The sequence below is a fragment of the Ranitomeya imitator genome, chromosome 5 (genome assembly GCF_032444005.1).
Source record: "Ranitomeya imitator isolate aRanImi1 chromosome 5, aRanImi1.pri, whole genome shotgun sequence".
Lineage (NCBI taxonomy): Eukaryota > Metazoa > Chordata > Amphibia > Anura > Dendrobatidae > Ranitomeya > Ranitomeya imitator.
Genome location: NC_091286.1, coordinates 108,782,198 through 108,799,081, shown reverse-complemented (window position 1 = coordinate 108,799,081; position 16,884 = coordinate 108,782,198). Strand labels below are relative to the sequence as shown.

General features: G+C 50.6%; 39 non-coding genes across 39 annotated transcripts; all 39 read left to right on the top strand.

Annotated features, from left to right (window-relative positions):
* The first annotated feature begins 307 nt into the window (after positions 1–307).
* LOC138640259 (U5 spliceosomal RNA) lies at positions 308–423 on the top strand. Its single transcript, XR_011313759.1, has one exon. It is a non-coding gene; the product is annotated as a U5 spliceosomal RNA (small nuclear RNA).
* A 311-nt stretch (positions 424–734) lies between these two features.
* Positions 735–850, top strand: LOC138639961 (U5 spliceosomal RNA). Its single transcript, XR_011313484.1, has one exon. It is a non-coding gene; the product is annotated as a U5 spliceosomal RNA (small nuclear RNA).
* A 310-nt stretch (positions 851–1,160) lies between these two features.
* LOC138639139 (U5 spliceosomal RNA) lies at positions 1,161–1,276 on the top strand. The gene has a single exon (XR_011312737.1). It is a non-coding gene; the product is annotated as a U5 spliceosomal RNA (small nuclear RNA).
* Positions 1,277–1,586: 310 nt separating this feature from the next.
* On the top strand, positions 1,587–1,702 carry LOC138640258 (U5 spliceosomal RNA). The gene has a single exon (XR_011313758.1). It is a non-coding gene; the product is annotated as a U5 spliceosomal RNA (small nuclear RNA).
* A 310-nt stretch (positions 1,703–2,012) lies between these two features.
* On the top strand, positions 2,013–2,128 carry LOC138639960 (U5 spliceosomal RNA). Its single transcript, XR_011313483.1, has one exon. It is a non-coding gene; the product is annotated as a U5 spliceosomal RNA (small nuclear RNA).
* Positions 2,129–2,438: 310 nt separating this feature from the next.
* Positions 2,439–2,554, top strand: LOC138639138 (U5 spliceosomal RNA). The gene has a single exon (XR_011312736.1). It is a non-coding gene; the product is annotated as a U5 spliceosomal RNA (small nuclear RNA).
* A 310-nt stretch (positions 2,555–2,864) lies between these two features.
* On the top strand, positions 2,865–2,980 carry LOC138639427 (U5 spliceosomal RNA). Its single transcript, XR_011313012.1, has one exon. It is a non-coding gene; the product is annotated as a U5 spliceosomal RNA (small nuclear RNA).
* Positions 2,981–3,290: 310 nt separating this feature from the next.
* LOC138640257 (U5 spliceosomal RNA) lies at positions 3,291–3,406 on the top strand. Its single transcript, XR_011313757.1, has one exon. It is a non-coding gene; the product is annotated as a U5 spliceosomal RNA (small nuclear RNA).
* Positions 3,407–3,716: 310 nt separating this feature from the next.
* Positions 3,717–3,832, top strand: LOC138639671 (U5 spliceosomal RNA). The gene has a single exon (XR_011313244.1). It is a non-coding gene; the product is annotated as a U5 spliceosomal RNA (small nuclear RNA).
* Positions 3,833–4,145: 313 nt separating this feature from the next.
* Positions 4,146–4,261, top strand: LOC138640256 (U5 spliceosomal RNA). Its single transcript, XR_011313756.1, has one exon. It is a non-coding gene; the product is annotated as a U5 spliceosomal RNA (small nuclear RNA).
* Positions 4,262–4,571: 310 nt separating this feature from the next.
* LOC138639285 (U5 spliceosomal RNA) lies at positions 4,572–4,687 on the top strand. The gene has a single exon (XR_011312874.1). It is a non-coding gene; the product is annotated as a U5 spliceosomal RNA (small nuclear RNA).
* Positions 4,688–4,997: 310 nt separating this feature from the next.
* On the top strand, positions 4,998–5,113 carry LOC138640044 (U5 spliceosomal RNA). The gene has a single exon (XR_011313565.1). It is a non-coding gene; the product is annotated as a U5 spliceosomal RNA (small nuclear RNA).
* A 310-nt stretch (positions 5,114–5,423) lies between these two features.
* On the top strand, positions 5,424–5,539 carry LOC138639493 (U5 spliceosomal RNA). The gene has a single exon (XR_011313075.1). It is a non-coding gene; the product is annotated as a U5 spliceosomal RNA (small nuclear RNA).
* A 310-nt stretch (positions 5,540–5,849) lies between these two features.
* On the top strand, positions 5,850–5,965 carry LOC138639959 (U5 spliceosomal RNA). Its single transcript, XR_011313482.1, has one exon. It is a non-coding gene; the product is annotated as a U5 spliceosomal RNA (small nuclear RNA).
* A 310-nt stretch (positions 5,966–6,275) lies between these two features.
* Positions 6,276–6,391, top strand: LOC138640255 (U5 spliceosomal RNA). Its single transcript, XR_011313755.1, has one exon. It is a non-coding gene; the product is annotated as a U5 spliceosomal RNA (small nuclear RNA).
* A 310-nt stretch (positions 6,392–6,701) lies between these two features.
* Positions 6,702–6,817, top strand: LOC138640254 (U5 spliceosomal RNA). The gene has a single exon (XR_011313754.1). It is a non-coding gene; the product is annotated as a U5 spliceosomal RNA (small nuclear RNA).
* Positions 6,818–7,127: 310 nt separating this feature from the next.
* Positions 7,128–7,243, top strand: LOC138639958 (U5 spliceosomal RNA). Its single transcript, XR_011313481.1, has one exon. It is a non-coding gene; the product is annotated as a U5 spliceosomal RNA (small nuclear RNA).
* Positions 7,244–7,553: 310 nt separating this feature from the next.
* On the top strand, positions 7,554–7,669 carry LOC138639957 (U5 spliceosomal RNA). Its single transcript, XR_011313480.1, has one exon. It is a non-coding gene; the product is annotated as a U5 spliceosomal RNA (small nuclear RNA).
* Positions 7,670–7,979: 310 nt separating this feature from the next.
* On the top strand, positions 7,980–8,095 carry LOC138639956 (U5 spliceosomal RNA). The gene has a single exon (XR_011313479.1). It is a non-coding gene; the product is annotated as a U5 spliceosomal RNA (small nuclear RNA).
* Positions 8,096–8,405: 310 nt separating this feature from the next.
* LOC138639955 (U5 spliceosomal RNA) lies at positions 8,406–8,521 on the top strand. The gene has a single exon (XR_011313478.1). It is a non-coding gene; the product is annotated as a U5 spliceosomal RNA (small nuclear RNA).
* A 310-nt stretch (positions 8,522–8,831) lies between these two features.
* LOC138640253 (U5 spliceosomal RNA) lies at positions 8,832–8,947 on the top strand. The gene has a single exon (XR_011313753.1). It is a non-coding gene; the product is annotated as a U5 spliceosomal RNA (small nuclear RNA).
* A 303-nt stretch (positions 8,948–9,250) lies between these two features.
* On the top strand, positions 9,251–9,366 carry LOC138639004 (U5 spliceosomal RNA). The gene has a single exon (XR_011312607.1). It is a non-coding gene; the product is annotated as a U5 spliceosomal RNA (small nuclear RNA).
* A 310-nt stretch (positions 9,367–9,676) lies between these two features.
* On the top strand, positions 9,677–9,792 carry LOC138639638 (U5 spliceosomal RNA). The gene has a single exon (XR_011313212.1). It is a non-coding gene; the product is annotated as a U5 spliceosomal RNA (small nuclear RNA).
* A 310-nt stretch (positions 9,793–10,102) lies between these two features.
* LOC138639594 (U5 spliceosomal RNA) lies at positions 10,103–10,218 on the top strand. Its single transcript, XR_011313170.1, has one exon. It is a non-coding gene; the product is annotated as a U5 spliceosomal RNA (small nuclear RNA).
* Positions 10,219–10,528: 310 nt separating this feature from the next.
* On the top strand, positions 10,529–10,644 carry LOC138639350 (U5 spliceosomal RNA). Its single transcript, XR_011312936.1, has one exon. It is a non-coding gene; the product is annotated as a U5 spliceosomal RNA (small nuclear RNA).
* Positions 10,645–10,954: 310 nt separating this feature from the next.
* On the top strand, positions 10,955–11,070 carry LOC138640252 (U5 spliceosomal RNA). The gene has a single exon (XR_011313752.1). It is a non-coding gene; the product is annotated as a U5 spliceosomal RNA (small nuclear RNA).
* Positions 11,071–11,380: 310 nt separating this feature from the next.
* On the top strand, positions 11,381–11,496 carry LOC138639364 (U5 spliceosomal RNA). The gene has a single exon (XR_011312950.1). It is a non-coding gene; the product is annotated as a U5 spliceosomal RNA (small nuclear RNA).
* Positions 11,497–11,806: 310 nt separating this feature from the next.
* On the top strand, positions 11,807–11,922 carry LOC138639954 (U5 spliceosomal RNA). Its single transcript, XR_011313477.1, has one exon. It is a non-coding gene; the product is annotated as a U5 spliceosomal RNA (small nuclear RNA).
* Positions 11,923–12,232: 310 nt separating this feature from the next.
* On the top strand, positions 12,233–12,348 carry LOC138640251 (U5 spliceosomal RNA). Its single transcript, XR_011313751.1, has one exon. It is a non-coding gene; the product is annotated as a U5 spliceosomal RNA (small nuclear RNA).
* Positions 12,349–12,658: 310 nt separating this feature from the next.
* LOC138639637 (U5 spliceosomal RNA) lies at positions 12,659–12,774 on the top strand. Its single transcript, XR_011313211.1, has one exon. It is a non-coding gene; the product is annotated as a U5 spliceosomal RNA (small nuclear RNA).
* Positions 12,775–13,084: 310 nt separating this feature from the next.
* LOC138639322 (U5 spliceosomal RNA) lies at positions 13,085–13,200 on the top strand. The gene has a single exon (XR_011312910.1). It is a non-coding gene; the product is annotated as a U5 spliceosomal RNA (small nuclear RNA).
* Positions 13,201–13,510: 310 nt separating this feature from the next.
* On the top strand, positions 13,511–13,626 carry LOC138639440 (U5 spliceosomal RNA). The gene has a single exon (XR_011313025.1). It is a non-coding gene; the product is annotated as a U5 spliceosomal RNA (small nuclear RNA).
* A 310-nt stretch (positions 13,627–13,936) lies between these two features.
* On the top strand, positions 13,937–14,052 carry LOC138639137 (U5 spliceosomal RNA). Its single transcript, XR_011312735.1, has one exon. It is a non-coding gene; the product is annotated as a U5 spliceosomal RNA (small nuclear RNA).
* Positions 14,053–14,362: 310 nt separating this feature from the next.
* On the top strand, positions 14,363–14,478 carry LOC138639953 (U5 spliceosomal RNA). Its single transcript, XR_011313476.1, has one exon. It is a non-coding gene; the product is annotated as a U5 spliceosomal RNA (small nuclear RNA).
* A 310-nt stretch (positions 14,479–14,788) lies between these two features.
* Positions 14,789–14,904, top strand: LOC138639492 (U5 spliceosomal RNA). The gene has a single exon (XR_011313074.1). It is a non-coding gene; the product is annotated as a U5 spliceosomal RNA (small nuclear RNA).
* A 310-nt stretch (positions 14,905–15,214) lies between these two features.
* On the top strand, positions 15,215–15,330 carry LOC138639498 (U5 spliceosomal RNA). Its single transcript, XR_011313080.1, has one exon. It is a non-coding gene; the product is annotated as a U5 spliceosomal RNA (small nuclear RNA).
* A 310-nt stretch (positions 15,331–15,640) lies between these two features.
* Positions 15,641–15,756, top strand: LOC138639952 (U5 spliceosomal RNA). The gene has a single exon (XR_011313475.1). It is a non-coding gene; the product is annotated as a U5 spliceosomal RNA (small nuclear RNA).
* Positions 15,757–16,066: 310 nt separating this feature from the next.
* Positions 16,067–16,182, top strand: LOC138639491 (U5 spliceosomal RNA). Its single transcript, XR_011313073.1, has one exon. It is a non-coding gene; the product is annotated as a U5 spliceosomal RNA (small nuclear RNA).
* Positions 16,183–16,492: 310 nt separating this feature from the next.
* Positions 16,493–16,608, top strand: LOC138639135 (U5 spliceosomal RNA). Its single transcript, XR_011312733.1, has one exon. It is a non-coding gene; the product is annotated as a U5 spliceosomal RNA (small nuclear RNA).
* Positions 16,609–16,884: the final 276 nt, after the last annotated feature.

Sequence of the window (16,884 nt, the reverse complement as noted above, 5' to 3'; positions counted from 1 at the left end):
TTAATTGGGTTCAACAACAGAATAAAGTAATGGGTGGGTGGGGTTTCGGTGGGAGACTGAACCCTGGGGTTGCTGGGAAGAGGCCCTCATTTGCATATTGTAGCCATGGATGGCCTTCTTCCGGGCAACGGAACAGGTGATGCTCTGTCAGCAGCATAGAACTGAGAACGGAGCAGCCTGTGGAAGATGGGCTGTTGCCGTTTTTGTTTTTCCATCACCAAACCACGAACCCACTTCTAGGTGCTCTCCCCGGGCCAAGTGAGGGCTGCTGCCATGGTGGTAGGTCAGGAGGAGGCCTTTGCACAGTATACTCTGGCTTCTCTTCAGAATGTAAAAATCTTTCGCCTTTTACTAAAGATTTCCGTGGAGAGGAGCAAAACTGAGTTTTGTGGCAATTTTTGCATGCTCCAGCTTGCTGGGGCTTTCTTAATTGGGTTCAACAACAGAATAAAGGAATGGGTGGGTGGGTGGGTGGGTGGGAGACTGAACCCTGGGGTTCCTGGGAAAAGGCCCTCATTTGCATATTGTAGCCATGGATGGCCTTCTTCTGGGCAACGGAACAGGTGATGCTCTGTCAGCAGCATAGAACTGAGAACGGAGCATCCTGTGGAAGATGGGCTGTTGCCGTTTTTGTTTTTCCATCACCAAACCACGAACCCACTTCTAGGTGCTCTCCCCGGGCCAAGTGAGGGCTGCTGCCATGGTGGTAGGTCAGGAGGAGGCCTTTGCCCAGTATACTCTGGCTTCTCTTCAGAACGTAAAAATCTTTCGCCTTTTACTAAAGATTTCCGTGGAGAGGAGCAAAACTGAGTTTTGTGGCAATTTTTGCATGCTCCAGCTTGCTGGGGCTTCGTTAATTGGGTTCAACAACAGAATAATGTAATGGGTGGGTGGGGTTTCGGTGGGAGACTGAACCCTGGGGTTGCTGGGAAGAGGCCCTCATTTGCATATTGTAGCCATGGATGGCCTTCTTCCGGGCAATGGAACAGGTGATGCTCTGTCAGCAGCATCGAACTGAGAACGGAGCAGCCTGTGGAAGATGGGCTGTTGCCGTTTTTGTTTTTCCATCACCAAACCACGAACCCACTTCTAGGTGCTGTCCCCGGGCCAAGTGAGGGCTGCTGCCATGGTGGTAGGTCAGGAGGAGGCCCTTGCCCAGTATATTCTGGCTTCTCTTCAGAACGTAAAAATCTTTCGCCTTTTACTAAAGATTTCCGTGGAGAGGAGCAAAACTGAGTTTTGTGGCAATTTTTGCATGCTCCAGCTTGCTGGGGCTTTCTTAATTGGGTTCAACAACAGAATAAAGGAATGGGTGGGTGGGGTTTCGGTGGGAGACTGAACCCTGGGGTTCCTGGGAAAAGGCCCTCATTTGCATATTGTAGCCATGGATGGCCTTCTTCCGGGCAACGGAACAGGTGATGCTCTGTCAGCAGCATAGAACTGAGAACGGAGCATCCTGTGGAAGATGGGCTGTTGCCGTTTTTGTTTTTCCATCACCAAACCACGAACCCACTTCTAGGTGCTCTCCCCGGGCCAAGTGAGGGCTGCTGCCATGGTGGTAGGTCAGGAGGAGGCCTTTGCCCAATATACTCTGGCTTCTCTTCAGAATGTAAAAATCTTTCGCCTTTTACTAAAGATTTCCGTGGAGAGGAGCAAAACTGAGTTTTGTGGCAATTTTTGCATGCTCCAGCTTGCTGGGGCTTCCTTAATTGGGTTCAACAACAGAATAAAGTAATGGGTGGGTGGGGTTTCGGTGGGAGACTGAACCCTGGGGTTGCTGGGAAGAGGCCCTCATTTGCATATTGTAGCCATGGATGGCCTTCTTCCGGGCAACGGAACAGGTGATGCTCTGTCAGCAGCATAGAACTGAGAACGGAGCATCCTGTGGAAGATGGGCTGTTGCCGTTTTTGTTTTTCCATCACCAAACCACGAACCCACTTCTAGGTGCTCTCCCCGGGCCAAGTGAGGGCTGCTGCCATGGTGGTAGGTCAGGAGGAGGCCTTTGCCCAATATACTCTGGCTTCTCTTCAGAACGTAAAAATCTTTCGCCTTTTACTAAAGATTTCCGTGGAGAGGAGCAAAACTGAGTTTTGTGGCAATTTTTGCATGCTCCAGCTTGCTGGGGCTTCCTTAATTGGGTTCAACAACAGAATAAAGTAATGGGTGGGTGGGGTTTCGGTGGGAGACTGAACCCTGGGGTTGCTGGGAAGAGGCCCTCATTTGCATATTGTAGCCATGGATGGCCTTCTTCCGGGCAACGGAACAGGTGATGCTCTGTCAGCAGCATAGAACTGAGAACGGAGCAGCCTGTGGAAGATGGGCTGTTGCCGTTTTTGTTTTTCCATCACCAAACCACGAACCCACTTCTAGGTGCTGTCCCCGGGCCAAGTGAGGGCTGCTGCCATGGTGGTAGGTCAGGAGGAGGCCCTTGCCCAGTATATTCTGGCTTCTCTTCAGAACGTAAAAATCTTTCGCCTTTTACTAAAGATTTCCGTGGAGAGGAGCAAAACTGAGTTTTGTGGCAATTTTTGCATGCTCCAGCTTGCTGGGGCTTTCTTAATTGGGTTCAACAACAGAATAAAGGAATGGGTGGGTGGGGTTTCGGTGGGAGACTGAACCCTGGGGTTCCTGGGAAAAGGCCCTCATTTGCATATTGTAGCCATGGATGGCCTTCTTCCGGGCAACGGAACAGGTGATGCTCTGTCAGCAGCATAGAACTGAGAACGGAGCATCCTGTGGAAGATGGGCTGTTGCCGTTTTTGTTTTTCCATCACCAAACCACGAACCCACTTCTAGGTGCTTTCCCCGGGCCAAGTGAGGGCTGCTGCCATGGTGGTAGGTCAGGAGGAGGCCTTTGCCCAGTATACTCTGGCTTCTCTTCAGAATGTAAAGATCTTTCGCCTTTTACTAAAGATTTCCGTGGAGAGGAGCAAAACTGAGTTTTGTGGCAATTTTTGCATGCTCCAGCTTGCTGGGGCTTCCTTAATTGGGTTCAACAACAGAATAAAGTAATGGGTGGGTGGGGTTTCGGTGGGAGACTGAACCCTGGGGTTGCTGGGAAGAGGCCCTCATTTGCATATTATAGCCATGGATGGCCTTCTTCCGGGCAACGGAACAGGTGATGCTCTGTCAGCAGCATAGAACTGAGAACGGAGCAGCCTGTGGAAGATGGGCTGTTGCCGTTTTTGTTTTTCCATCATCAAACCACGAACCCACTTCTAGGTGCTCTCCCCGGGCCAAGTGAGGGCTGCTGCCATGGTGGTAGGTCAGGAGGAGGCCTTTGCACAGTATACTCTGGCTTCTCTTCAGAATGTAAAAATCTTTCGCCTTTTACTAAAGATTTCCGTGGAGAGGAGCAAAACTGAGTTTTGTGGCAATTTTTGCATGCTCCAGCTTGCTGGGGCTTTCTTAATTGGGTTCAACAACAGAATAAAGGAATGGGTGGGTGGGGTTTCGGTGGGAGACTGAACCCTGGGGTTCCTGGGAAAAGGCCCTCATTTGCATATTGTAGCCATGGATGGCCTTCTTCCGGACAACGGAACAGGTGATGCTCTGTCAGCAGCATAGAACTGAGAACGGAGCAGCCTGTGGAAGATGGGCTGTTGCTGTTTTTGTTTTTCCATCACCAAACCACGAACCCACTTCTAGGTGCTCTCCCCGGGCCAAGTGAGGGCTGCTGCCATGGTGGTAGGTCAGGAGGAGGCCTTTGCACAGTATACTCTGGCTTCTCTTCAGAATGTTAAAATCTTTCGCCTTTTACTAAAGATTTCCGTGGAGAGGAGCAAAACTGAGTTTTGTGGCAATTTTTGCATGCTCCAGCTTGCTGCGGCTTTCTTAATTGGGTTCAACAACAGAATAAAGGAATGGGTGGGTGGGGTTTCGGTGGGAGACTGAACCCTGGGGTTCCTGGGAAAAGGCCCTCATTTGCATATTGTAGCCATAGATGGCCTTCTTCCGGGCAACGGAACAGGTGATGCTCTGTCAGCAGCATAGAACTGAGAACGGAGCATCCTATGGAAGATGGGCTGTTGCCTTTTTTTTTTTTTTTCCATCACCAAACCACGAACCCACTTCTAGGTGCTCTCCCCGGGCCAAGTGAGGGCTGCTGCCATGGTGGTAGGTCAGGAGGAGGCCTTTGCACAGTATACTCTGGCTTCTCTTCAGAATGTAAAAATCTTTCGCCTTTTACTAAAGATTTCCGTGGAGAGGAGCAAAACTGAGTTTTGTGGCAATTTTTGCATGCTCCAGCTTGCTGGGGCTTTCTTAATTGGGTTCAACAACAGAATAAAGGAATGGGTGGGTGGGGTTTCGGTGGGAGACTGAACCCTGGGGTTCCTGGGAAAAGGCCCTCATTTGCATATTGTAGCCATGGATGGCCTTCTTCCGGGCAACGGAACAGGTGATGCTCTGTCAGCAGCATAGAACTGAGAACGGAGCATCCTGTGGAAGATGGGCTGTTGCCGTTTTTGTTTTTCCATCACCAAACCACGAACCCACTTCTAGGTGCTCTCCCCGGGCCAAGTGAGGGCTGCTGCCATGGTGGTAGGTCAGGTGGAGGCCCTTGCCCAGTATACTCTGACTTCTCTTCAGAACGTAAAAATCTTTCGCCTTTTACTAAAGATTTCCGTGGAGAGGAGCAAAACTGAGTTTTGTGGCAATTTTTGCATGCTCCAGCTTGCTGGGGCTTCGTTAATTGGGTACAACAACAGAATAAAGTAATGGGTGGGTGGGGTTTCGGTGGGAGACTGAACCCTGGGGTTGCGGGGAAGAGGCCCTCATTTGCATATTGTAGCCATGGATGGCCTTCTTCCGGGCAATGGAACAGGTGATGCTCTGTCAGCAGCATAGAACTGAGAACGAAGCAGCCTGTGGAAGATGGGCTGTTGCCGTTTTTGTTTTTCCATCACCAAACCACGAACCCACTTCTAGTTGCTCTCCCCGGGCCAAGTGAGGGCTGCTGCCATGGTGGTAGGTCAGGAGGAGGCCCTTGCTCTGTATACTCAGGCTTCTCTTCAGAACGTAAAAATCTTTCGCCTTTTACTAAAGATTTCCGTGGAGAGGAGCAAAACTGAGTTTTGTGGCAATTTTTGCATGCTCCAGCTTGCTGGGGCTTCGTTAATTGGGTTCAACAACAGAATAAAGTAATGGGTGGGTGGGGTTTCGGTGGGAGACTGAACCCTGGGGTTGCGGGGAAGAGGCCCTCATTTGCATATTGTAGCCATGGATGGCCTTCTTCCGGGCAACGGAACAGGTGATGCTCTGTCAGCAGCATCGAACTGAGAACGGAGCAGCCTGTGGAAGATGGGCTGTTGCCGTTTTTGTTTTTCCATCACCAAACCACGAACCCACTTCTAGGTGCTGTCCCCGGGCCAAGTGAGGGCTGCTGCCATGGTGGTAGGTCAGGAGGAGGCCCTTGCCCAGTATATTCTGGCTTCTCTTCAGAACGTAAAAATCTTTCGCCTTTTACTAAAGATTTCCGTGGAGAGGAGCAAAACTGAGTTTTGTGGCAATTCTTGCATGCTCCAGCTTGCTGGGGCTTTCTTAATTGGGTTCAACAACAGAATAAAGGAATGGGTGGGTGGGGTTTCGGTGGGAGACTGAACCCTGGGGTTCCTGGGAAAAGGCCCTCATTTGCATATTGTAGCCATGGATGGCCTTCTTCCGGGCAACGGAACAGGTGATGCTCTGTCAGCAGCATAGAACTGAGAACGGAGCATCCTGTGGAAGATGGGCTGTTGCCGTTTTTGTTTTTCCATCACCAAACCACGAACCCACTTCTAGGTGCTCTCCCCGGGCCAAGTGAGGGCTGCTGCCATGGTGGTAGGTCAGGAGGAGGCCTTTGCCCAGTATACTCTGGCTTCTCTTCAGAACGTAAAAATCTTTCGCCTTTTACTAAAGATTTCCGTGGAGAGGAGCAAAACTGAGTTTTGTGGCAATTTTTGCATGCTCCAGCTTGCTGGGGCTTCCTTAATTGGGTTCAACAACAGAATAAAGTAATGGGTGGGTGGGGTTTCGGTGGGAGACTGAACCCTGGGGTTGCTGGGAAGAGGCCCTCATTTGCATATTGTAGCCATGGATGGCCTTCTTCCGGGCAACGGAACAGGTGATGCTCTGTCAGCAGCATAGAACTGAGAACGGAGCAGCCTGTGGAAGATGGGCTGTTGCCGTTTTTGTTTTTCCATCACCAAACCACGAACCCACTTCTAGGTGCTCTCCCCGGGCCAAGTGAGGGCTGCTGCCATGGTGGTAGGTCAGGAGGAGGCCTTTGCACAGTATACTCTGGCTTCTCTTCAGAATGTAAAAATCTTTCGCCTTTTACTAAAGATTTCCGTGGAGAGGAGCAAAACTGAGTTTTGTGGCAATTTTTGCATGCTCCAGCTTGCTGGGGCTTTCTTAATTGGGTTCAACAACAGAATAAAGGAATGGGTGGGTGGGGTTTCGGTGGGAGACTGAACCCTGGGGTTCCTGGGAAAAGGCCCTCATTTGCATATTGTAGCCATAGATAGCCTTCTTCCGGGCAACGGAACACGTGATGCTCTGTCAGCAGCATAGAACTGAGAACGGAGCATCCTATGGAAGATGGGCTGTTGCCGTTTTTTTTTTTCCATCACCAAACCACGAACCCACTTCTAGGTGCTCTCCCCGGGCCAAGTGAGGGCTGCTGCCATGGTGGTAGGTCAGGAGGAGGCCTTTGCACAGTATACTCTGGCTTCTCTTCAGAATGTAAAAATCTTTCGCCTTTTACTAAAGATTTCCGTGGAGAGGAGCAAAACTGAGTTTTGTGGCAATTTTTGCATGCTCCAGCTTGCTGGGGCTTTCTTAATTGGGTTCAACAACAGAATAAAGGAATGGGTGGGTGGGGTTTCGGTGGGAGACTGAACCCTGGGGTTCCTGGGAAAAGGCCCTCATTTGCATATTGTAGCCATGGATGGCCTTCTTCCGGGCAACGGAACAGGTGATGCTCTGTCAGCAGCATAGAACTGAGAACGGAGCATCCTGTGGAAGATGGGCTGTTGCCGTTTTTGTTTTTCCATCACCAAACCACGAACCCACTTCTAGGTGCTCTCCCCGGGCCAAGTGAGGGCTGCTGCCATGGTGGTAGGTCAGGAGGAGGCCTTTGCCCAGTATACTCTGGCTTCTCTTCAGAACGTAAAAATCTTTCGCCTTTTACTAAAGATTTCCGTGGAGAGGAGCAAAACTGAGTTTTGTGGCAATTTTTGCATGCTCCAGCTTGCTGGGGCTTTCTTAATTGGGTTCAACAACAGAATAAAGGAATGGGTGGGTGGGGTTTCGGTGGGAGACTGAACCCTGGGGTTCCTGGGAAAAGGCCCTCATTTGCATATTGTAGCCATGGATGGCCTTCTTCCGGGCAACGGAACAGGTGATGCTCTGTCAGCAGCATAGAACTGAGAACGGAGCATCCTGTGGAAGATGGGCTGTTGCCGTTTTTGTTTTTCCATCACCAAACCACGAACCCACTTCTAGGTGCTCTCCCCGGGCCAAGTGAGGGCTGCTGCCATGGTGGTAGGTCAGGAGGAGGCCTTTGCCCAGTATACTCTGGCTTCTCTTCAGAACGTAAAAATCTTTCGCCTTTTACTAAAGATTTCCGTGGAGAGGAGCAAAACTGAGTTTTGTGGCAATTTTTGCATGCTCCAGCTTGCTGGGGCTTCCTTAATTGGGTTCAACAACAGAATAAAGTAATGGGTGGGTGGGGTTTCGGTGGGAGACTGAACCCTGGGGTTGCTGGGAAGAGGCCCTCATTTGCATATTGTAGCCATGCATGGCCTTCTTCCGGGCAACGGAACAGGTGATGCTCTGTCAGCAGCATAGAACTGAGAACGGAGCATCCTGTGGAAGATGGGCTGTTGCCGTTTTTGTTTTTCCATCACCAAACCACGAACCCACTTCTAGGTGCTCTCCCCGGGCCAAGTGAGGGCTGCTGCCATGGTGGTAGGTCAGGAGGAGGCCTTTGCCCAGTATACTCTGGCTTCTCTTCAGAACGTAAAAATCTTTCGCCTTTTACTAAAGATTTCCGTGGAGAGGAGCAAAACTGAGTTTTGTGGCAATTTTTGCATGCTCCAGCTTGCTGGGGCTTTCTTAATTGGGTTCAACAACAGAATAAAGGAATGGGTGGGTGGGGTTTCGGTGGGAGACTGAACCCTGGGGTTCCTGGGAAAAGGCCCTCATTTGCATATTGTAGCCATGGATGGCCTTCTTCCGGGCAACGGAACAGGTGATGCTCTGTCAGCAGCATAGAACTGAGAATGGAGCATCCTGTGGAAGATGGGCTGTTGCCGTTTTTGTTTTTCCATCACCAAACCACGAACCCACTTCTAGGTGCTCTCCCCGGGCCAAGTGAGGGCTGCTGCCATGGTGGTAGGTCAGGAGGAGGCCTTTGCCCAGTATACTCTGGCTTCTCTTCAGAACGTAAAAATCTTTCGCCTTTTACTAAAGATTTCCGTGGAGAGGAGCAAAACTGAGTTTTGTGGCAATTTTTGCATGCTCCAGCTTGCTGGGGCTTCCTTAATTGGGTTCAACAACAGAATAAAGTAATGGGTGGGTGGGGTTTCGGTGGGAGACTGAACCCTGGGGTTGCTGGGAAGAGGCCCTCATTTGCATATTGTAGCCATGGATGGCCTTCTTCCGGGCAACGGAACAGGTGATGCTCTGTCAGCAGCATAGAACTGAGAACGGAGCAGCCTGTGGAAGATGGGCTGTTGCCGTTTTTGTTTTTCCATCACCAAACCACGAACCCACTTCTAGGTGCTCTCCCCGGGCCAAGTGAGGGCTGCTGCCATGGTGGTAGGTCAGGAGGAGGCCTTTGCACAGTATACTCTGGCTTCTCTTCAGAATGTAAAAATCTTTCGCCTTTTACTAAAGATTTCCGTGGAGAGGAGCAAAACTGAGTTTTGTGGCAATTTTTGCATGCTCCAGCTTGCTGGGGCTTTCTTAATTGGGTTCAACAACAGAATAAAGGAATGGGTGGGTGGGTGGGAGACTGAACCCTGGGGTTCCTGGGAAAAGGCCCTCATTTGCATATTGTAGCCATGGATGGCCTTCTTCTGGGCAACGGAACAGGTGATGCTCTGTCAGCAGCATAGAACTGAGAACGGAGCATCCTGTGGAAGATGGGCTGTTGCCGTTTTTGTTTTTCCATCACCAAACCACGAACCCACTTCTAGGTGCTCTCCCCGGGCCAAGTGAGGGCTGCTGCCATGGTGGTAGGTCAGGAGGAGGCCTTTGCCCAGTATACTCTAGCTTCTCTTCAGAACGTAAAAATCTTTCGCCTTTTACTAAAGATTTCCGTGGAGAGGAGCAAAACTGAGTTTTGTGGCAATTTTTGCATGCTCCAGCTTGCTGGGGCTTCCTTAATTGGGTTCAACAACAGAATAAAGTAATGGGTGGGTGGGGTTTCGGTGGGAGACTGAACCCTGGGGTTGCTGGGAAGAGGCCCTCATTTGCATATTGTAGCCATGGATGGCCTTCTTCCGGGCAACGGAACAGGTGATGCTCTGTCAGCAGCATAGAACTGAGAACGGAGCAGCCTGTGGAAGATGGGCTGTTGCCGTTTTTGTTTTTCCATCACCAAACCACGAACCCACTTCTAGGTGCTCTCCCCGGGCCAAGTGAGGGCTGCTGCCATGGTGGTAGGTCAGGAGGAGTCCTTTGCCCAGTATACTCTGGTTTCTCTTCAGAACGTAAAAATCTTTCGCCTTTTACTAAAGATTTCTGTGGAGAGGCGCAAAACTGAGTTTTGTGGCAATTTTTGCATGCTCCAGCTTGCTGGGGCTTTCTTAATTGGGTTCAACAACAGAATAAAGGAATGGGTGGGTGGGGTTTCGGTGGGAGACTGAACCCTGGGGTTCCTGGGAAAAGGCCCTCATTTGCATATTGTAGCCATGGATGGCCTTCTTCTGGGCAACGGAACAGGTGATGCTCTGTCAGCAGCATAGAACTGAGAACGGAGCATCCTGTGGAAGATGGGCTGTTGCCGTTTTTGTTTTTCCATCACCAAACCACGAACCCACTTCTAGGTGCTCTCCCCGGGCCAAGTGAGGGCTGCTGCCATGGTGGTAGGTCAGGAGGAGGCCTTTGCCCATTATACTCTGTCTTCTGTTCAGAACGTAAAAATCTTTCGCCTTTTACTAAAGATTTCCGTGGAGAGGAGCAAAACTGAGTTTTGTGGCAATTTTTGCATGCTCCAGCTTGCTGGGGCTTTCTTAATTGGGTTCAACAACAGAATAAAGTAATGGGTGGGTGGGGTTTCGGTGGGAGACTGAACCCTGGGGTTGCTGGGAAGAGGCCCTCATTTGCATATTGTAGCCATGGATGGCCTTCTTCCGGGCAACGGAACAGGTGATGCTCTGTCAGCAGCATAGAACTGAGAACGGAGCAGCCTGTGGAAGATGGGCTGTTGCCGTTTTTGTTTTTCCATCACCAAACCACGAACCCACTTCTAGGTGCTCTCCCCGGGCCAAGTGAGGGCTGCTGCCATGGTGGTAGGTCAGGAGGAGGCCTTTGCACAGTATACTCTGGCTTCTCTTCAGAATGTAAAAATCTTTCGCCTTTTACTAAAGATTTCCGTGGAGAGGAGCAAAACTGAGTTTTGTGGCAATTTTTGCATGGTCCAACTTGCTGGGGCTTTCTTAATTGGGTTCAACAACAGAATAAAGGAATGGGTGGGTGGGGTTTCGGTGGGAGACTGAACCCTGGGGTTCCTGGGAAAAGGCCCTCATTTGCATATTGTAGCCATGGATGGCCTTCTTCCGGGCAACGGAACAGGTGATGCTCTGTCAGCAGCATAGAACTGAGAACGGAGCAGCCTGTGGAAGATGGGCTGTTGCCGTTTTTGTTTTTCCATCACCAAACCACGAACCCACTTCTAGTTGCTCTCCCCGGGCCAAGTGAGGGCTGCTGCCATGGTGGTAGGTCAGGAGGAGGCCTTTGCACAGTATACTCTGGCTTCTCTTCAGAATGTAAAAATCTTTCGCCTTTTACTAAAGATTTCCGTGGAGAGGAGCAAAACTGAGTTTTGTGGCAATTTTTGCATGCTCCAGCTTGCTGGGGCTTTCTTAATTGGGTTCAACAACAGAATAAAGGAATGGGTGGGTGGGGTTTCGGTGGGAGACTGAACCCTGGGGTTCCTGGGAAAAGGCCCTCATTTGCATATTGTAGCCATAGATAGCCTTCTTCCGGGCAACGGAACAGGTGATGCTCTGTCAGCAGCATAGAACTGAGAACGGAGCATCCTATGGAAGATGGGCTGTTGCCGTTTTTTTTTTTCCATCACCAAACCACGAACCCACTTCTAGGTGCTCTCCCCGGGCCAAGTGAGGGCTGCTGCCATGGTGGTAGGTCAGGAGGAGGCCTTTGCACAGTATACTCTGGCTTCTCTTCAGAATGTAAAAATCTTTCGCCTTTTACTAAAGATTTCCGTGGAGAGGAGTAAAACTGAGTTTTGTGGCAATTTTTGCATGCTCCAGCTTGCTGGGGCTTTCTTAATTGGGTTCAACAACAGAATAAAGTAATGGGTGGGTGGGGTTTCGGTGGGAGACTGAACCCTGGGGTTCCTGGGAAAAGGCCCTCATTTGCATATTGTAGCCATGGATGGCCTTCTTCCGGGCAACGGAACAGGTGATGCTCTGTCAGCAGCATAGAACTGAGAACGGAGCATCCTGTGGAAGATGGGCTGTTGCCGTTTTTGTTTTTCCATCACCAAACCACGAACCCACTTCTAGGTGCTCTCCCCGGGCCAAGTGAGGGCTGCTGCCATGGTGGTAGGTCAGGAGGAGGCCTTTGCCCAGTATACTCTGGCTTCTCTTCAGAACGTAAAAATCTTTCGCCTTTTACTAAAGATTTCCGTGGAGAGGAGCAAAACTGAGTTTTGTGGCAATTTTTGCATGCTCCAGCTTGCTGGGGCTTCCTTAATTGGGTTCAACAACACAATAAAGTAATGGGTGGGTGGGGTTTCGGTGGGAGACTGAACCCTGGGGTTGCTGGGAAGAGGCCCTCATTTGCATATTGTAGCCATGGATGGCCTTCTTCCGGGCAACGGAACAGGTGATGCTCTGTCAGCAGCATAGAACTGAGAACGGAGCAGCCTGTGGAAGATGGGCTGTTGCCGTTTTTGTTTTTCCATCATCAAACCACGAACCCACTTCTAGGTGCTCTCCCCGGGCCAAGTGAGGGCTGCTGCCATGGTGGTAGGTCAGGAGGAGGCCTTTGCACAGTATACTCTGGCTTCTCTTCAGAATGTAAAAATCTTTCGCCTTTTACTAAAGATTTCCGTGGAGAGGAGCAAAACTGAGTTTTGTGGCAATTTTTGCATGCTCCAGCTTGCTGGGGCTTTCTTAATTGGGTTCAACAACAGAATAAAGGAATGGGTGGGTGGGGTTTCGGTGGGAGACTGAACCCTGGGGTTCCTGGGAAAAGGCCCTCATTTGCATATTGTAGCCATAGATGGCCTTCTTCCGGGCAACGGAACAGGTGATGCTCTGTCAGCAGCATAGAACTGAGAACGGAGCATCCTATGGAAGATGGGCTGTTGCCGGTTTTTTTTTTCCATCACCAAACCACGAACCCACTTCTAGGTGCTCTCCCCGGGCCAAGTGAGGGCTGCTGCCATGGTGGTAGGTCAGGAGGAGGCCTTTGCACAGTATACTCTGGCTTCTCTTCAGAATGTAAAAAACTTTCGCCTTTTACTAAAGATTTCCGTGGAGAGGAGCAAAACTGAGTTTTGTGGCAATTTTTGCATGCTCCAGCTTGCTGGGGCTTTCTTAATTGGGTTCAACAACAGAATAAAGGAATGGGTGGGTGGGGTTTCGGTGGGAGACTGAACCCTGGGGTTCCTGGGAAAAGGCCCTCATTTGCATATTGTAGCCATGGATGGCCTTCTTCCGGGCAACGGAACAGGTGATGCTCTGTCAGCAGCATAGAACTGAGAACGGAGCATCCTGTGGAAGATGGGCTGTTGCCGTTTTTGTTTTTCCATCACCAAACCACGAACCCACTTCTAGGTGCTCTCCCCGGGCCAAGTGAGGGCTGCTGCCATGGTGGTAGGTCAGGAGGAGGCCCTTGCCCAGTATACTCTGGCTTCTCTCCAGAACGTAAAAATCTTTCGCCTTTTACTAAAGATTTCCGTGGAGAGGAGCAAAACTGAGTTTTGTGGCAATTTTTGCATGCTCCAGCTTGCTGGGGCTTCGTTAATTGGGTTCAACAACAGAATAAAGTAATGGGTGGGTGGGGTTTCGGTGGGAGACTGAACCCTGGGGTTGCGGGGAAGAGGCCCTCATTTGCATATTGTAGCCATGGATGGCCTTCTTCCGGGCAATGGAACAGGTGATGCTCTGTCAGCAGCATAGAACTGAGAACGAAGCAGTCTGTGGAAGATGGGCTGTTGCCGTTTTTGTTTTTCCATCACCAAACCACGAACCCACTTCTAGTAGCTCTCCCCGGGCCAAGTGAGGGCTGCTGCCATGGTGGTAGGTCAGGAGGAGGCCCTTGCTCTGTATACTCAGGCTTCTCTTCAGAACGTAAAAATCTTTCGCCTTTTACTAAAAATTTCCGTGGAGAGGAGCAAAACTGAGTTTTGTGGCAATTTTTGCATGCTCCAGCTTGCTGGGGCTTCGTTAATTGGGTTCAACAACAGAATAAAGTAATGGGTGGGTGGGGTTTCGGTGGGAGACTGAACCCTGGGGTTGCGGGGAAGAGGCCCTCATTTGCATATTGTAGCCATGGATGGCCTTCTTCCGGGCAACGGAACAGGTGATGCTCTGTCAGCAGCATCGACCTGAGAACGGAGCAGCCTGTGGAAGATGGGCTGTTGCCGTTTTTGTTTTTCCATCACCAAACCACGAACCCACTTCTAGGTGCTGTCCCCGGGCCAAGTGAGGGCTGCTGCCATGGTGGTAGGTCAGGAGGAGGCCCTTGCCCAGTATATTCTGGCTTCTCTTCAGAACGTAAAAATCTTTCGCCTTTTACTAAAGATTTCCGTGGAGAGGAGCAAAACTGAGTTTTGTGGCAATTTTTGCATGCTCCAGCTTGCTGGGGCTTTCTTAATTGGGTTCAACAACAGAATAAAGGAATGGGTGGGTGGGGTTTCGGTGGGAGACTGAACCCTGGGGTTCCTGGGAAAAGGCCCTCATTTCCATATTGTAGCCATGGATGGCCTTCTTCCGGGCAACGGAACAGGTGATGCTCTGTCAGCAGCATAGAACTGAGAACGGAGCATCCTGTGGAAGATGGGCTGTTGCCGTTTTTGTTTTTCCATCACCAAACCACGAACCCACTTCTAGGTGCTCTCCCCGGGCCAAGTGAGGGCTGCTGCCATGGTGGTAGGTCAGGAGGAGGCCTTTGCCCAGTATACTCTGGCTTCTCTTCAGAACGTAAAAATCTTTCGCCTTTTACTAAAGATTTCCGTGGAGAGGAGCAAAACTGAGTTTTGTGGCAATTTTTGCATGCTCCAGCTTGCTGGGGCTTCCTTAATTGGGTTCAACAACAGAATAAAGTAATGGGTGGGTGGGGTTTCGGTGGGAGACTGAACCCTGGGGTTGCTGGGAAGAGGCCCTCATTTGCATATTGTAGCCATGGATGGCCTTCTTCCGGGCAACGGAACAGGTGATGCTCTGTCAGCAGCATAGAACTGAGAACGGAGCAGCCTGTGGAAGATGGGCTTTTGCCGTTTTTGTTTTTCCATCACCAAACCACGAACCCACTTCTAGGTGCTGTCCCCGGGCCAAGTGAGGGCTGCTGCCATGGTGGTAGGTCAGGAGGAGGCCCTTGCCCAGTATATTCTGGCTTCTCTTCAGAACGTAAAAATCTTTCGCCTTTTACTAAAGATTTCCGTGGAGAGGAGCAAAACTGAGTTTTGTGGCAATTCTTGCATGCTCCAGCTTGCTGGGGCTTTCTTAATTGGGTTCAACAACAGAATAAAGGAATGGGTGGGTGGGGTTTCGGTGGGAGACTGAACCCTGGGGTTGCTGGGAAGAGGCCCTCATTTGCATATTGTAGCCATGGATGGCCTTCTTCCGGGCAACGGAACAGGTGATGCTCTGTCAGCAGCATAGAACTGAGAACGGAGCAGCCTGTGGAAGATGGGCTGTTGCCGTTTTTGTTTTTCCATCACCAAACCACGAACCCACTTCTAGGTGCTCTCCCCGGGCCAAGTGAGGGCTGCTGCCATGGTGGTAGGTCAGGAGGAGGCCCTTGCCCAGTATATTCTGGCTTCTCTTCAGAACGTAAAAATCTTTCGCCTTTTACTAAAGATTTCCGTGGAGCGGAGCAAAACTGAGTTTTGTGGCAATTTTTGCATGCTCCAGCTTGCTGGGGCTTTCTTAATTGGGTTCAACAACAGAATAAAGGAATGGGTGGGTGGGGTTTCGGTGGGAGACTGAACCCTGGGGTTCCTGGGAAAAGGCCCTCATTTCCATATTGTAGCCATGGATGGCCTTCTTCCGGGCAACGGAACAGGTGATGCTCTGTCAGCAGCATAGAACTGAGAACGGAGCATCCTGTGGAAGATGGGCTGTTGCCGTTTTTGTTTTTCCATCACCAAACCACGAACCCACTTCTAGGTGCTCTCCCCGGGCCAAGTGAGGGCTGCTGCCATGGTGGTAGGTCAGGAGGAGGCCTTTGCCCAGTATACTCTGGCTTCTCTTCAGAACGTAAAAATCTTTCGCCTTTTACTAAAGATTTCCGTGGAGAGGAGCAAAACTGAGTTTTGTGGCAATTTTTGCATGCTCCAGCTTGCTGGGGCTTCCTTAATTGGGTTCAACAACAGAATAAAGTAATGGGTGGGTGGGGTTTCGGTGGGAGACTGAACCCTGGGGTTGCTGGGAAGAGGCCCTCATTTGCATATTGTAGCCATGGATGGCCTTCTTCCGGGCAACGGAACAGGTGATGCTCTGTCAGCAGCATAGAACTGAGAACGGAGCAGCCTGTGGAAGATGGGCTGTTGCCGTTTTTGTTTTTCCATCACCAAACCACGAACCCACTTCTAGGTGCTGTCCCCGGGCCAAGTGAGGGCTGCTGCCATGGTGGTAGGTCAGGAGGAGGCCCTTGCCCAGTATATTCTGGCTTCTCTTCAGAACGTAAAAATCTTTCGCCTTTTACTAAAGATTTCCGTGGAGAGGAGCAAAACTGAGTTTTGTGGCAATTCTTGCATGCTCCAGCTTGCTGGGGCTTTCTTAATTGGGTTCAACAACAGAATAAAGGAATGGGTGGGTGGGGTTTCGGTGGGAGACTGAACCCTGGGGTTCCTGGGAAAAGGCCCTCATTTGCATATTGTAGCCATGGATGGCCTTCTTCCGGGCAACGGAACAGGTGATGCTCTGTCAGCAGCATAGAACTGAGAACGGAGCATCCTGTGGAAGATGGGCTGTTGCCGTTTTTGTTTTTCCATCACCAAACCACGAACCCACTTCTAGGTGCTCTCCCCGGGCCAAGTGAGGGCTGCTGCCATGGTGGTAGGTCAGGAGGAGGCCTTTGCCCAGTATATTCTGGCTTCTCTTCAGAACGTAAAAATCTTTCGCCTTTTACTAAAGATTTCCGTGGAGAGGAGCAAAACTGAGTTTTGTGGCAATTTTTGCATGCTCCAGCTTGCTGGGGCTTCCTTAATTGGGTTCAACAACAGAATAAAGTAATGGGTGGGTGGGGTTTCGGTGGGAGACTGAACCCTGGGGTTGCTGGGAAGAGGCCCTCATTTGCATATTGTAGCCATGGATGGCCTTCTTCCGGGCAACGGAACAGGTGATGCTCTGTCAGCAGCATAGAACTGAGAACGGAGCAGCCTGTGGAAGATGGGCTGTTGCCGTTTTTGTTTTTCCATCACCAAACCACGAACCCACTTCTAGGTGCTCTCCCCGGGCCAAGTGAGGGCTGCTGCC